Source organism: Dermacentor andersoni, chromosome 3 (assembly GCF_023375885.2).
Source record: "Dermacentor andersoni chromosome 3, qqDerAnde1_hic_scaffold, whole genome shotgun sequence".
NCBI lineage: Eukaryota > Metazoa > Arthropoda > Arachnida > Ixodida > Ixodidae > Dermacentor > Dermacentor andersoni.
The window spans coordinates 39,943,165-39,959,317 of record NC_092816.1 but is presented as its reverse complement, the minus strand read 5'-3'; the positions used below and the strand labels follow the sequence as shown (position 1 = coordinate 39,959,317).

Here is a 16,153-nt window from a genome sequence, read left to right as displayed (position 1 = left end):
ATGGCATCGCCAACACCCACTTATCCGTGGGAAAGAGTCGGTGCAGATCTGTGTCAAATTAACGGACACACGTATCTTGTCGTAGTAGATTATCTATCTTTCACGCTACCCAGAAGTGGCCATTCTTCCGTCTACACAGTCTGCCACTGTGATGCACAGAATAAAAAGGATTTTCGCCGGACATGGTATTTCTGAATGTGTGGTGATCGACAATGGTCCCCAATTTGTGAGCACAGAGTTCGAGCAATGTGCTAAATCATACGGTTTCCGTGATGTTACCTCGAGTCCGAGGCGGCCCCAGGGAAACGGTGAAGTGGAGCGTGTGGTACAGACGGTTACGAATCTCATTGTGAAATCGAATGACCCTTACTTGGCCTTACTAGCTATAGAGTAACGCCTGGTGTTTTAGGAGTCAGCCCAGTGGAGATCCTAATGAATAGAATGCTCGGGACTAGAGTCCCAATGCTGCCTCAGCAGCCTACTCCGACACAATTCTCTCCGGGAAAGGCAGTGGGTAATGATCGGAAGGTCGGGAACAGGCAGAGCCGCTACTTTAACCGACGTCAGCGATCTAAACATCTCCCCATGCTGGTAACAGACGATGGTGCGAGTGACTGACCTCCGTACAAAGGGTACTGTGCTCGGAGTAGCACCACAACCAGGTTCATACCGTATTCAGAGGGGAACGGGGTCGAAGTTTGACAAAATAGGCAGATGCTCAAACGTCTCCCGAAAGACGAGATAGTGGATGTCACGAGTTTCCAGATAGTCAAGAACAGCCCAGCAGTGTTCTATTGAATATTAGAACAGGCGACAAAAGGAACGAATCCTGGGTGCAGCTGACTCAAAAGGAAACAGACTCTAACAATTTCCAGGCTAAGACGGTGACGGCTACTAGGTACGATAGAGTAGTTCGAAACCCCACCAGACTGGGTGTAGACGAGTGATGTATGAAGTGAATTTGTTTTTGTGGTCCTTTGTTGGTGCGTATCCAGCCTGCCAGCCCACATGTATAATTGTATAAATGCTTGAAAAGAAGGATGTGTTGGAATCAGTTATGTGTTCTGTTATGTACGCGCGACGCCACATGAGATAGGCGGCGCCAACTGCGTCGGTGTCTGTACGGGGGATCACGTGATGCGCGCAGCCTATATAAGAGGCGTTCCCTGGATAAAAGGGACTCCTGGATCACCCGAAGGACAGCGTCCTGATGGCGTTCTTGGGACAAGGGGTCTCATCGCGACAGGAAGGACGTATACGTTTATTGTTTATTCCTTCACATTTGATTAAAATTGTACTAACGTAAACGTTACCATATAAAAGCCTCATGTCTATCCCACCACCTGCAATAACATGAAACTATACCGTATTCTTAATCATAGCCTTTCTAACAGTTACTGAATCATGCGTGAATGGAGTAACTGACGCTGTTTTCTGAATAGCAATATTTGAAAACTCATGGAACCGAGGCAACAGCTTCTCTGAAGTTATGTATTATTCTATAGATTTTGTTTCCCTGGAATGCTTTATTTCGTGCACTACTGGGGTCAGTAGAAGACTAAATTGTAGCGCCCGGAAGGCAATAAGGCAATGATTCTTGTTAATAGGCTGACGCCTATGGCAAGTAGAGGGCGTGGTGTAATTAGTGCCCCATTGCTATAAGGATGAACTTTTGAACGTGAGTTAGAGCCGGAATGGCCTACTTGACAAGCTGGCAGCACCAACACTAAAGGTGGATGAGTGCAAACTGACTGAAGTACAACCATTGTTACAGCTGAGCATTTATAGCGATATTTCTCAAAACACAACGACACCGATTAACTTGGCGGCCATTTTGTCAAAACTCGCTTGCTAGTGAAATGGGTAAATTCCCGTGCACTGAGATTCTTTAACGTTTCTCCGGTGAGCACCTCTCACAAAGCTCAGTGTGTCTTCGTCAGTTTAAAGTCTGTGGATAGCAGCTAATTTGCCTCAACACATGGGTCTTTTTGTCATGCTGAACCTGCATAGAATTTTTTACGTGCCTGTAAAATGGCTGCATGCACTGATACCTTGGCTGCCACAGTTGTTGGCTTTTGGCTTAAATGCCTAGAGTTGTTGCGGCGTGTCAGCCATCTGGCTCTTTTTGTATGATATAAGGGACTCGCACAATCTCCAGGTTTGCATTCTAAACCATCCACCTTTGTCCAGTATATATGACACTAGCTCTGACGTGACATTTTGCACAGCAGTAGCTCTTGCCGGAAAATTAGTGTTACGTCAAAAGACGCAGAGAAAACGCTATATACAAATACATATAGAAATGCATACGCCGCACTGTCTAAAACGGATAGAACGCCTCCGCTTACTTTTGTCGTGGTCTTTGGAAACACGGCTGGCCGCTTTGTTCTCAGCCTGTGTGTTTCGTAGAAGTAATCCTACCAATAAAAGCGCCATCGAAGAGCTGCTAAAGGCAAAGCACACTTGTAAGGAATTGAGCATGTTGACTTCCGGGACCACTCGAGATGCTAGGGCAGAGGGCATAGTAGGATTGACGTCACTGGCGTAAATTTAAGAGCACGTGGCATGTGCCTCTATTGCAGGAAAGAAATTTATGGAGAGGATTTTAATGTTCTTATAGTAGCAAAGGCACGTGAACCACTTGAAAGCTTGACGAAGTGTCCACCATGCGCCCGAATCTGGCCACCGAACTACGAGTAAATAGACTACATTGCGTTGTATTGAATCGATAGATGTACTTATTGTTAAGGTGGTTTTCTAACGGTGTAAGTCGTGAGAGATAGTTTGACCGCAGCTGAAATAAGTGAAGGTCAGTCGAAGAGAAATGACGAGCACCGTCAACCCACTCAAGGCCGTTATCGATATGAAGTATGGGTAGACGAAAATACCGCAAATCGGATAAGGCACACCTAACCGACGCACTACCTATGTAAGCCCTGTGCCTCTGACTGCCGTGGAGCGTAGGGTGTTTTTACGTTTTGTTTTCCTTTTATTGCGGCAGCAATAATATGGACCCTCCAGTCACAATTCCGCCGTCGCCGTCACCCCGAGGCTCTGCATAAAGTCCAAGCGCGATAAAATCGTCACAGTGCGCCGTATTGCGGGTGATACCGTGGGAGCGTGAGCGGGCGATCCCGGCTCAATCTCGCGCTCGCAAAGGAAGAAAGCGGGGAGGAAGCGCGCCGTCTTCGGTCGCGCGCAAGGCTCCTGGCGGAGGGGTGCGCGTTCCTCGCTCGGGCCCCTGCATATTGCAAGTCGGTTGTGAAGGGTACAGCGTCCGCCGTGCACTGTTTTCACGGCTTAGTCAGGGTTGATGCGAGAGGAAGCACGAACGTGAATTAGCTCACTGCTGCTACACCGCGCTTACTCATTCTAGCGTTCTGACAGCGAGTTTCCGCGGTTGTCGACGGTAATGTGTTCATTAAGATGTGTTCATGCTTGTTAATTTAGTTAGTATGCCTATCTTTACAACTTTATGCAGCCTATAAAGCTACTATGCTTACTTCGTCTAGCTGTCCACTAATTTGCTATCGCAATCGATGCTTCAGCTTTCGCGCGAAACTGCGTCTTTACATCTCTCTCCATCTCTCTCCCTCTCTCTCTCTCTCTCTCTCTCTCTCTTTGCAGCCAAATTCTGTACGTGAGCTCGTCCGGGCAACTCCGCGCGCAATTGCGAACTCTTGGAGAAAGGTCCAAGCTGCTGCTATTTGCTTAATTTATTTTTATATCAAGCACGATTTTTCTACAATGTGTGAATTTGTGAACTAATTCAATAAATTTACTATTAATCAGTGTATATTATACGGTTTACGGTAAATAGAACAGGCAGCATCGGAATTCATGCGTTTGTATGGAGCCGCACTTTAGCTCAAGGGAAAGCCACTAGCCTGAAAAATATTGTCATGTGATAGGAGAATGCGGCAGACAAATTCAGCTTCCCCAGAACGCGGGCACGGTGCAATCGACATCACCAGTGGAAAACTTAAAAGGTTAATTTCTTAAGCATCTGGTTCCACGTATCATATACTTAAGTATACATTCTTAAACAAGTTAAGCCCTTTGGGGTGTATATTTGCCACACAACAATAATCGTCATCTGTCTTGTCCGCGTTTCCTTTCTTTAACGCTGCGAATCCGGTACTTATGTCACCAACGGCATGCGCGTTATCAGCATGACAGAGCATTCTCGAGAGGAAATTACCGAGTGCAGCGTCAATAAAGGAAACGCAAGCAAGACATATGATGACTACTGTTGCATAGCAAATATAGCTCGCTCCCCATCAAAGGGTGTACGTTTGCTTAAGAGTATAGAGTGCCTTAAACCGAATGCTTCAATGAAAGCTACTTTGTCTTCCTGAAAGCATCAAGCTCGGGTGGACACCTCTCGTGGCAGCACTTGTGTCATAAAACCATAATGTTGTCGCGTATACTGCTGCAAGATGCAGCTGGTGTAAAGACGGGGAATGTTGCCACAAAAAGGCGTCGGAGTTTACTACGTAGGTGGGCAATTTTTAATCGATACGTCGCCATTTTGCCAGGGCCAAGCAGTCCAGTTCTTCGATAACTGCGTCAACCGTTGATACATGCTGGACAAGCAGGATGAAGACACCACCAGAAATACCTTGCAGCATATCGGCAACATTGTCTGAGTGACGTGCACATGGGCGTCATAGAGGATGTCTTATTTATGTGTGGCTCGAATTACGTCCGCACACGACCGCGTAATGCATGTGTACGCAGCGTGCGGGTAGCCGCTACGGTCACTGAACAGTTATGTAGCTTTTGATTCAGTTTCCCAACTAATGAGTTAATCTTCGTATATCTTGAAGTGGAGTGTGTCTTGATGTGGCACCTTTATTTTAAACATTGCTTTTGCGAACATGACAACATCCACCTGATGTTTACGTTGATGGGTCTGCGCAGGACCCACCGGCCTCCTCCCCTGAAGATGGACGTTACAATCAAGTTTGTCAACGGCGATGACAACAGTATCGTGATCCAAATTCTCAGGTAGGATCCGCAAAGTATCTTCGTCGTGACAAGCACAAAGAATGCTACTTCCGCCAAGATGTTGCGTGGGAAGATACAGACAACCGAAGCATACATAAAGTAGACAGACAAATACCAATAGCTGAATAAAAAGCGACATGTCGCGTCAGCTCAGGAATTGTCGCCGTCAACACTAGAACCGATTGGCCTCTTTCACAAAAATGGTGTCGGCCCGTGGCAATATTACCGGCTGTATGGAAGTTCAGCTATCTATAAATTTTCATCAGAGGCAGAGCGATTAATCAAATTACTGCTAGTTCTTTGAGAATTATTAAAAGAGGAATGTCTAAAATAAAAAGAATTTTAGTTTCTGAGAAGAGCTTTTAAAGCCCCGTTTGCGTCTTTGCGGGCGGTCAGGGTCACGCAGTGATCTTGGCGGAGTGGCAGTCGGCGCCAGACATATTATTTTATTTAGTGTCACCTAATAAGTACGTGTAGGCCACAAGACCTTGAAAAGGAGAAAAAATACTTCGCTTTTCTTTCATGACACAACTTTTCTCTTTCTTACAGGGGAGGAGGAAGCCTGGTGGCGTCTATAATATTGTCTTTGGGTAAGATACATTTTGGAATATGCGTTCCCTTGTGTAGTTCTGCATTTTGAGCGCAAAAAAAGACTGGACCAGTTAAGCCTAATGATAGCAATGTTGTACGCATAGCTGTGAACAAGCGAGGATTAGGTGTTTCAAGGGTACCGGTCTTGGCGGCAGGGTATCATGTTTAAAAAAATCATCACAATCGACAGCAAAGGAGTAGATATCCATATTCAAATATGTACAGATATGTGCACACCTGAAAATCGATCTGAAATGAAGGTTTCATGAAGCGAACATTTCAGGGTCACATTATTAATTGCGAACCATTCAATTGTGGTAATTGTATACAGTGCAACATGCGTGATGTCGTGTAATCTTTACGTTTATCTTTTACAAATGTCACAACGATAATTTCGTGCAATAGTAATGTTCGTGCGCTAAACCACTCGCAAAGCTACGCCGAGATCGAAACACCGAATCACACGAACAAACAGTGTTGTGTATGACGCAGCGCTGTCCCTCATCCGGATGAAGGCGATGTCAGTTCAACTCTGAGGCTTTACGTGTCAAACGACAATACGATTACGAGGCACGCCGCGATTCGGTAGCATGGGTTGATTTTGACCACCGTGGGGCTCTTTAACGTGCACCCAAACGACTGGCGCTTTTGCATTTCGCCTCCAACTAAATGCAACCGCTGCTGCCTGTATTCGATCCACGCCGTCGGGCGCAGCAACGCAACGCCAAAGCCACTATGCCACCACGAAGGGTGAAGGTGATGCATGGTGCTTGTTGGGAGAATAATTATGGCGAGCAATGTGTTCAGAGATACAAATGTAAAAAAATTCAGGAATTCCAAATCGCTTTTGCTATATATAGCAGAACATATCCTTTCCGGCAGACTGTTGAAGAATGACCAGATTTCCAGAAGCACGTCTCAAGTAGCCCCGATAGTGGTATATTCCCAATATAGGATATACAAGAAAATCAAAAGAGGCTGTTGTATATCGCGCGCTTTTCCATTAGGTCGTCTCTGTCTGTCAGAGATAGCCACGAGTAGCGAGTGTAGGAGATCTTACGTCGCGATTTGTTATCCTATTGTCCAAAAGAGTGCGGCAATGAGTCACAGTACATCAATGTTGAAAATTTTGTTTGTTAGTATGCATTTCGAAGGATTAGCGGCACTTACTATGTTGCTCCAAAATAAATTTAGTGATAACTAATAAATACAGTCATTAGAACTAACAACTAAACAACTAATACAACTAAGACACCTAATAAAATCAGAAAATCCCTTCAATATTATGGTTACTAGATTTACAGGAGTGTGTGCGTTAGATAAGCATCAAATCCGAGAGCAGGTACACATTTTTGGTGTCATTATTGCAGCTTCATAGCGCTGAAAATAAAGGCTTGTTCACTGGCTCTACATTATCGATCACAATTTTGGGTTCTATGCACAACTCACTCGGGACGAGACAGCAACGAATGAGACGCGAAGCCCGAGAATAGTGGCAAGTAATGTTGCACTTTCAGAACGATGTATATGAAAAGAACGAGACAAGCGTTCAAGGTGAAGCTGTAGGTCGCGAACTCCCAAATGTATACATAGTAGCGGAGAATTCGATTTTCACAGCGACTGCAGCCCTGATTTTGATTAAGTCTGTTGCCTTAAAAAAAATTTAGGAAATTGTAACCTCTGGAAGCTGACTTAAATTGTATCGTATGTTTATTGCAATAATATTGCATCTTGCAAAACCTGAATAACTATATACAGGAACCAATTGACTAGTCAGCCTGTACTTCAGAAATAAAAATCAATATACAATTCTGTAAAGTACCTCTGTTACCAAAATTGACGCCGACAAAATTGAAGTATCGAATATGCCACTTTCCCGTGATAAACACTTTTGCGAAATCCTTGCTAAGAATAAAATAACTTACGTAAACGGACATAAATATAGGGGCTCTAACAGATGCGTTTACAAAACTGATGTGTGGTTTTGATATAATGGTAAGGATTTATAAAGTTCGCGCTTCACTCGTATTCTGCAAATTTGCGAAAATTTTTGTATTTTTGTAAAAGGCCTGCGAAACTAGCATAACCAAAAGTCGCCTTGCTAGAGTTGCTGGGATCAATCAGTCTCTCTAATATTCAACGACTTCTATTCTGGTCATCCCAGCGGCTATCGTGAAGGAGTTTCGCCGTTATGCATGCATTTTACTATAGGAAAATTTTAGTTGGGCCCGAGCTAAAGCTTCTTCTAAAGTGTTGATAGCAACTGTAGAAATACACTCTCACAACCAGATGCAGGACGAATTGGAGTAAGTAGGGGAGCTTTCGGATCATTATCTTTTTTTAGTTGAGTTTTCCGTAATGTGCCTATGTGTCTCTATGTAAGGGAGAAGTGATTCCTGCTGAAATGAGTTATCCTTAGACAGGCCTTCTTCTTTTGTCATGGCAACTATTTGCAGTCTGGTATGGAATCCACTATAGTTATCAGCATCTTCCTATTTCCATCCACGCAACCTCTCGTGTGACACTTGTTGCTGCGTTCCGCGCACTACAGGGAACGAAACGCAACTACTTGCGTGCCGTAGCAATGCTGTCTCAATTATGACGAAAAAGACGCAAACGCGCCCCACGCTTCCCACAACGGTTGCACCTCGGTTGCAACGCACTGAAAAAATGTTCATCTTAGAGGTATGCGCGCATGACAGTCCCTGACAGCCGTAAGTCGATTCCTATAGCCCAGATTTGAAAAATACCGGAGCAAGCTAACCTATTTGCGCGAAAGGCATTTCCTGACAACGTCACGAATGCAGCAGTTGCATCGATAATACTGTTACGGAGTGATCGATACGCTGGTGAACGGGTGCTTCGGCAGAGCAATGAAGACGACTATGAGGACGCTTGCGCGTGGGCCGGATCAGCCACCCCTTCTGAGCCTAGCTTTCTCTGTATTCAGTAGATATATCGTTCGCTTACATCTCGCCTCCGTCAAAACATTTCATGTCTATTCATAACGGAAATTGTCTATTACATAGATAGAATTGCGTTTTTCGCCGCCTATTTGAAAGCAGCACTAATTCTGGAATACCAGACGGAAAAATAGCTGATTGTCATGTATTAGACGAAGAGAAAGGGAGACGAGGGGCCCGATTTTTTAAGGACACTGTTTCTGAAAAGAATGCTCACCCACATTTGTTAGTCTGAACCGTATGAAGACGACAGATAATGAAGAAATGTAAAGCATAGGGTAAATTATCTGTTTTTGATTAAGTGCAAATATTAGGAGCTCAACACAAGTGGCGGAAGAAACAACTTGCTGACGGTGTGATCCGAACCCACAACTTCCGCATTATGCCATGTTCAAACTACGTGCGCTACGTACGGATCGTTCGCACGGAACGTAAGCGTAAAAGCAAAAAGCGCAACTACTTTGTTCACACTACTGCTGCATTTAGCGGAAAGTACGCAACAATCGCAACCAGCCTGGGCGTAAATGTTGGAGTACCCGCTACTTTTACGACAGGCACAGATACGACTGTTACAACGCCGCCAATGCACGAAGCAGTTTCGGTTTGCATCTTCCGGTCACGGAGCTTCCGGCCTCCACATATTCCGCGTTTTCATCCGGTGACCGCCTTCCCAGCCATCCGGCGTTGCAACGCTGTTCGTTGCTGCTGCTGCCGACGCCATTCGCGTTTTCCCGGGTTCGCGCCGAAGGCGCGCGGCGTCCCTGAGTGCAGTGCGGTTTTCCGGTCTCATTGTGTTGTGTACATTGCCCGCGCCTATTGACGATGCTAAGTGCGGAAGCTTCTTTGCTGTGCAGCAATGAATAACTAATTGAAGAAGTGCGACAGAGGCCGATACTCTATGACCAGCGCCTGAAAACTTCGGGCTTGAAGAGCCTCGACCTGCGCTAACAGCCGCTTGCTGATCGGCGCCATGTTAAAAAATGCGAAACGCGGCTGTCCCGGAACAGTGATTGGCCAGTCTTAAAAAACGTATCTTATCGAAAGGCTCAACGTGAACGTAGGCGGTTGCTAGCTGCGTAAACAGTCGTTCCTGCAGTTGCGTAAATTGCAATAAATACGCCACTTATAGCGGATGCGACTGTAGTCTGAACGCGGCATTACGCGCGGGATTCGCAACCAATTGTGCTAAGGCGACGATGGTAGTTCCCACATCCATGCCTAATTCGTGGGTATTTATGTACAAGGTCTAATTCAAGGAGTGCTAACCAGCGACACACTTTCACTGCAGAACCGAAAACAAAGCTTGCGTAAGCGATTTTGTTTCTGCATTGCTTTGAAATCTTTGTCGCTGTTTTACTTTTGGTAATTATATTTTACGCTAGTTTATTGATCAGCTGGGGAGGAGGCGCCAGGCTAACAGTCGGTTGTTGCGAAATAGTTTGTTAGTTTTGATATTACAAACTACCGAATAGATAATTCTCGAATGCGAATAAAATATTACACACCAACTATTCGTATTCCACACTTTGAGTATTCGCCCACCCTATAGTAAATATAGCTAAAGGCTTCTACATGCTGCTGGTAATTCACTATTATCTTTCAGATGCACGAAAATTTGACCAACATGACACGTCTAGGTAGACTATTTGCTTCACGCTATGTTATTTTAGATTAAAATATCGATGTTCCTAAAATGCATTTGACTGTTATCGCTACAATAAAAGTGACATTTTTGTCTCTTCAGCGACATAGTGCAATAAATATCGGCAACACTATAATGGTTCATAATGTTCGACTGAAAACGAGATCTGTCGATCTAGAAAATATCGTGAGAGCCTTTTATTCCCCGTTTTGTCTCCAAATAAACCATCTATCTGCAAAAACATACCTTGCGAGGTTTCTAGAAGGGTCATCAAGCACACGAGATTCATTGAATATATTATGAGTAGCCACTCGTAATTGCTGTTTTCATACAGCTTCAGTTTGAGAATGCTGACCTTGCTCACGCCATGCCATATCTGCAGTGGTCTCGGGGCTCCTCTGCCTGGTGTTCCTGCACTGTATCCGGACCATCGGTTTTGACACTCAAGGAATCCGCAACGGCAGCTGGGCGGCATGGTGGCAAAGCGTCGCCGGCCCCGTCATGCCAGGCAGCACCTTCGCGGTGCTGCAAAGCCTGGGCATGACGGGCCTTACCATCCGCCACTTGCTCGCCGGGGCGATGCTTCTGTTCGCCTTTATGCCGTCCATAGGCTGAGTTGCGGAAGTGGCTGCTTCACGTGGCGCCAACCATCGCGGCACGGCTGCTGCTGGGATAGGCGAGAACCAGCAGGCAGAAGCAGCCACGCAAGAGAAGAGCACGACGATGGCCCGGTAAGAGCAAGCGGCGTAGGAGGCAAGGGCGGAAACTGCTCTGCTTATGTCGCTAGTTTGCTTTCCTGTTCTTGCGCTCCCAATCGCTCACGTGGGTACTTGAAGCAGCACGTTACGATCTTCTCATTCATTCTGGCAGTTTTAATATATTCCATGTGCGAAAACGTGCCACCTTTACGGAAATATGTGTTCGACAAAAAACAACTTTATTAGAATTTTAGTGGGCACATTGCTGTTGTTGTACGAAATCTACAACCAACGAATTTCGCCTTGAAGCCGTAATCTGCCACCTAGCGACAAGTGTCATCTCCATTCGCGATGTTGGAACGTAGGACTTCAACATCAGTGGATGAACTGATATGGCCCTTCAAGCATTCGATCGCGAAGTTCGTCGACGTCCGACAATCACTGTCCGCAGCGGTCATAGCCACGTTGGCACATCCGTTATAACAGTCTGGCGTAAAAAAAAGAAAAAGAGACAGAGACAAACACTCCGAACAATGTACCGTATAACAGCTGTAAGCAACTAACACGGAGCCGTCACCCGCAGGTCCAGTTTTCCTTAGAAACCGAGGTGCATCCAAGACATGGAGGCCGCAAGCGGCGGACTGCATGCCTGCAGCCTGGCCGCCACCTCTGATTCAACGCCATTAGCTGATCGCAGGCGTCTCCCTCCGCTTCGAGCCCCGTGTTTTACGACCCTAGCTGTGTACAGTTGCCTGTGTCGTTGAGAGACTAAAACTCGTTTCAAGCAGAAAGGTTGTGTTTCTGTTACCTCCCCCCAAGTTCGAGAGGCACCCTTCCTGAGTGCGAGCTGCATGGGGCGACTGGAGGCTTGTGCCTCATTTTGCGTCCCCTTTTTCTGGTCCTCAGAGGCATATTCGCGGGCCCGCTGTCGACCAGGGCTAGTTTTCTGACCAAGTGCGTGGTTAGAAAGCTGAGTTCGCGGTCGAGAACATTTTACACGCCTTGGCTCTAAGTAAGCAGTTTAAGCGCACTAAAAGTACTGACCGGTTAGGGAGAGGGGCGTATGATTAAACACATGCTCCGCGCTTAATACACAAGTCCGATCCAGTGGTCACCCAGTTATCAGATAATTCAAATGTTCAGTGTTTTGGCATGTGAAGCACTAGCGTGGACACCGAACATTTTGTTTCATTCGCCAATCTGCCAAGATAATGGTGATCCCAACTGTAGGACAAGAGCATACGTCGTGACCAATTATTCTGAGCAACAATAACGCGTGAGTTGGAGATTTGAATATGGCGCGATGACATGCAATAAGTAGCTTTCCCGTTGAACAGTCAATGTCATTGTTCGCGCCGCCGCCGCCGCCGTGCTGTCCCGGTATCTATGGCGCATGCGTGTGGCGTGCGTGTATGGTTAGAAGGCCTCGAGAGGCGCTCGCAGTGCATTATTTGGTTACAACAGTGACGAAGCCGAGTGGACGCACGGTCACGCTCTGCCCTATATCGGCTCTGCCGGAGCCATTGCAGCGCTCTGACTTCTGCTGCTGGCATGAGTGTCGTGTGGTACGACATTGTGGTGCGCATACACCCGGGTCCCAGCGCCGTTGCTGCCGTGCAGCAGTAGCAGCAGCTGCATCGCGTGTTGCGTCGTGCCACGTAATGCGCGCGTTGTTGGAACGTCCACCGTGTCAGAATGTCCACCGTCCGGACACGAGTTGAACCGAATGCATAACGTTGACACTGGTCTAGAGATACTCAGGCTGTTCTTTATTTTTCGCTTAACTAACGCATAATTTAGGCTTAATTAATCAACTTTTTAAGGTATAGGCTTCAGACGCCGAGTGTGATAGGCAACGTTGTAGAGCAGCTTGAGAAACCTCTCAATAAGCTGTTTCCAACACGATACATCTCACGTGGTCCTTTCTTCCGCGTTTCAAAGAAAGCCTGCGTAATATATAAAAAAAAATACATAGTGAGGGGGCGATGGCGCACTGTAATTGTGTGGCTTTCAACCGTGGGATGGATGAAAAGGTCGGCTGCAGCGAGACTGGCCCGCGACAGGGCGTTATGTCTGGTCTAGATATCTGGGCGTGCTGCTTTTATCGCATGAAAGCGCAAATACGTACTGCTGGCCGAGCGGTGCCTAAGCGATAAAGCGTCTAAGGAGACGAAAGAGAAGAACATAGCTTTCTTTTTATATTCTTGAAATGGGCAAGAGCTGGTAGCCTGCCGATGGAGTGCAATGGGGTTGGGTGGGGAGGCGGCGTTAGGGCCGGAATGATTTTGCAGCAACCTTCAATCCAAAATGCGGCGTGTGAATATAATGCGTTTTAGAAGAGGTCACCATCTGCTGCAGTGCATATTTGGCATCTCATAGGCACATTTTCCGAGGCGTTCTTGATCGTGGTATCAGGGATGGAGTTGCAGACTTATTTTTTTTAAGGTTATGTGATGTTATAGTTGCCCGGAGAAAGAAATCGAGGGGAGTTAAATCTGGCCTGCGTGCCGGCCGAGAATTGAGCCCATGCGGTCCAATCCGCTGCTGCGGGAATACTTCATGCAACCATTTGCAAGCTTTGCTGCTGCCGTGCGCGGGAGCGCCATGATGCTGATACGAAATATTCTTGATCCTAGCCAATGGAACTTAGCAACGAAAATGCTCAAGCATCCCATCAAGGATGTCGTTGACGCAGGTTTCGCTTGTAAGCATGTTATCAAAAAACAGGGGGCCAATGATAGGGTCACCGTAAACTCCACACCATACATTAACCGACCACTGATATTGGCGATGTGTCTTGAAAAACCAGTGAGGGTTTTCGTCGATCCAATAGTGAGCCTTGTGGATGTCTAGTTGGGCATTCCGTGAGAAGGTAGCTTCATCGTTCCCAGTTTTTTCTTGGCAAGGCCTGGGTCCTCTTCCGTCTTGATTATAATCCAGTTCTAAAGTGCTTTCGATTTTGGAAATCACGAGGCGCCAACATCCAGTGCAGCTGCACGTGGTATGGATGAAGCTGCCTCTTCTCAAGTACACTCGACACTGAAGAATTTGACACTCCAGCTTCAGCACCCACGCTAGGAAACTTGCATGTGGGTCTGAAAAAAACTTTGACAGAATTACTGTCTCCGCGTCCTCGCCCAGGATTGAATATTTATGTTGATTCTTCGTAAAAGTCCTAGTCTGTCGCAGCGTTTCATATGCACGCACAATCGTCATTTCGTCATTGAGCTCGGACACTTACCTGGATGCCAGCGCTGAAATAGCTCAACTGCACGCCTTCTACGTCCAGTTGACGCACCTCAAAACCACATCCGCTCTTTCCTCGTTGGAGCATGCCATAACTGCTGCTCAACGTTTGTCACAGCCAAATAGCGTTGCTGTGAAGAACACCCAGGGATACGGGCGCCTGAGGTGCACCGGATATATTGCAGTTCGCTGGAATTGCTTCAAACGAGGTACATAAGGTATGATCTAGATCCGGTAAACTGGAACAGCCTGCGGGTGCACTGTCTCAGGGACTGACGCGCCGGTCCTAGGGCACAAGTGTGAAGCCAGACGCGGGCACCGGTTACTGCGACCACGAAGTAATGTGCACGAGCGGGGTGCGAGATCAGAAAAGGAACGTCTGGCAGACAGTAAAAGGAGAGCAGACGGGGCCGGTAGGAAAAGTCATCGATTTGAAGAAGACATGCGTAATATTCCTTGAATACAGCCAAGGTTTCCTTACGATTAGTTTTTTCCTCGTGTGATTTATCCGCTGTTATTCAAGCCCTAAGGTTTAAAGTTGTAACGTCATCGTTTAATCCGAAATTTACTACAAGATAATTTATGCACAAAGGTAAAACTGTAGAAGCCATCATCGCCTTTCATCGTTCCGACGTACTTCGCCCTTTAGTTCTTTCAAGCAGAATCAAAATGCTGTTTTCGTCTTTTCTTTTTCGTGGCTTTAGATGCTTTATACGCGTAGATTCGGCAACACTTGGCCAGGAGCATGCATTGATACCATCATGCGATAAGAGCCGCATGCCCAGATACCTACAGCAGGCATAACGCCCTGTTGTGCGCCAGTCTCGCTGCAGCCAACCTTGTTCACCCATCGCACGCTTGAGAGCAGCACTATAACAGTGCACAAGTGCTCCGTCGCACGGTATATTGTATTTCGCGGGCTTTCTTTGGAACGCAGAACGAAGGGCCACGTGAGATATGTCGTGTTGGAAGCAATTTATTGAGAGCTTTCTCTAGGTACTCCACAACACTGCATGTCGCCCTTGGGGGTCTAGAGCCAATACTTACACATTTGAATAAATAAACATAAGTAACCCTTTAAGTAAGAGGAAAATAAATATGGCCTGAGTAAGTCTAGGCCAGTGCCAACATTATGCATTCGGTCGAACTCGGGTTGGGAGTGTATTTCATTTTTTAAGCTTTGGATCAAATTATGTGGGACAACCTCTATGTAGTAAAGGAGGGAGATTGAAAGGTAAGAAGAAATAGCTTGCTGTTCGTTCCAATATTACCCAAAAAGTATGTTTATCAATTTAAGAAACTAAAGCTCATTTATGATTGCGAATAAGCTCATTATGTAAACTAGGTTGGTAGTTAACCAGACCTACTTAGTCATGACAATCTTGGGCTGGTTCTTGTAGCCATGCTTTTCCCATGGAGGAAAGAAACAAAATAGGAGGCCTTGACGTTACATTTTTGAAGAAGTGACTAGCGCAAGAGTGGACACGGGACACTAAAAAGGAGACAGCGACAAGCGCTTGGCCTTGTCGCCTTGTTAGTGTCCACTGTCCACTCTTGCGCCCGTCACTTCAGCATGGAATACCTACTAGCCCGGTGTCATGCACCACATTATTGAAGCCGGGAATGCAGCCATCTTCGTGTGGCATCTCCCTTTGCACCTCCATTCCGCTCACCGGAACAGTTACGCACGTGTTTGAACTTGCATTGGTACGAGCTGCCAGAAGCGTGTGCTGCAGAGCGCATCAGAACAAAGCCTATGAAACTACTGTAACAGCTTTAGTGAAGCAGACGCGATCCTGTGCTCTTCCGTGGCTCGTTGAAGATGATGACGAATACCTGCACCGTGGTTACTTGAGTGCGTCTATTGCTGACTGACATTTGCACTCACAGACGCAAAAAATCTTTCAATATTGCACACCTCGCTCCGAAGTCAGCTTGTGCTGCGAGAAAGACACACGACAAAAAAAGCTTATCTCACTTTTCAGAGGCCTAGAGCAGCAGCG

At 46.4% G+C, this 16,153-nt stretch overlaps 1 protein-coding gene across 7 annotated transcripts in view; it reads left to right on the top strand.

The window, feature by feature from the left end:
* Positions 1–16,153, top strand: part of LOC126517575 (RING finger protein nhl-1-like) — a 124,683-nt gene that overhangs the window by 87,828 nt on the left and 20,702 nt on the right. For 4 of the 7 annotated variants that reach the window (XR_011893350.1, XR_011893349.1, XR_011893347.1 and 1 more), the window contains exon 1: positions 10,591–10,937. The gene's annotated coding sequence lies outside the window, so the exon portion shown is untranslated. Of the gene's footprint in view, positions 1–4,923; positions 5,011–10,590; positions 10,938–16,153 lie in introns of those variants that run through there. The other 3 variants (XR_011893345.1, XR_011893344.1, XR_011893343.1) reach the window with 1 other exon arrangement.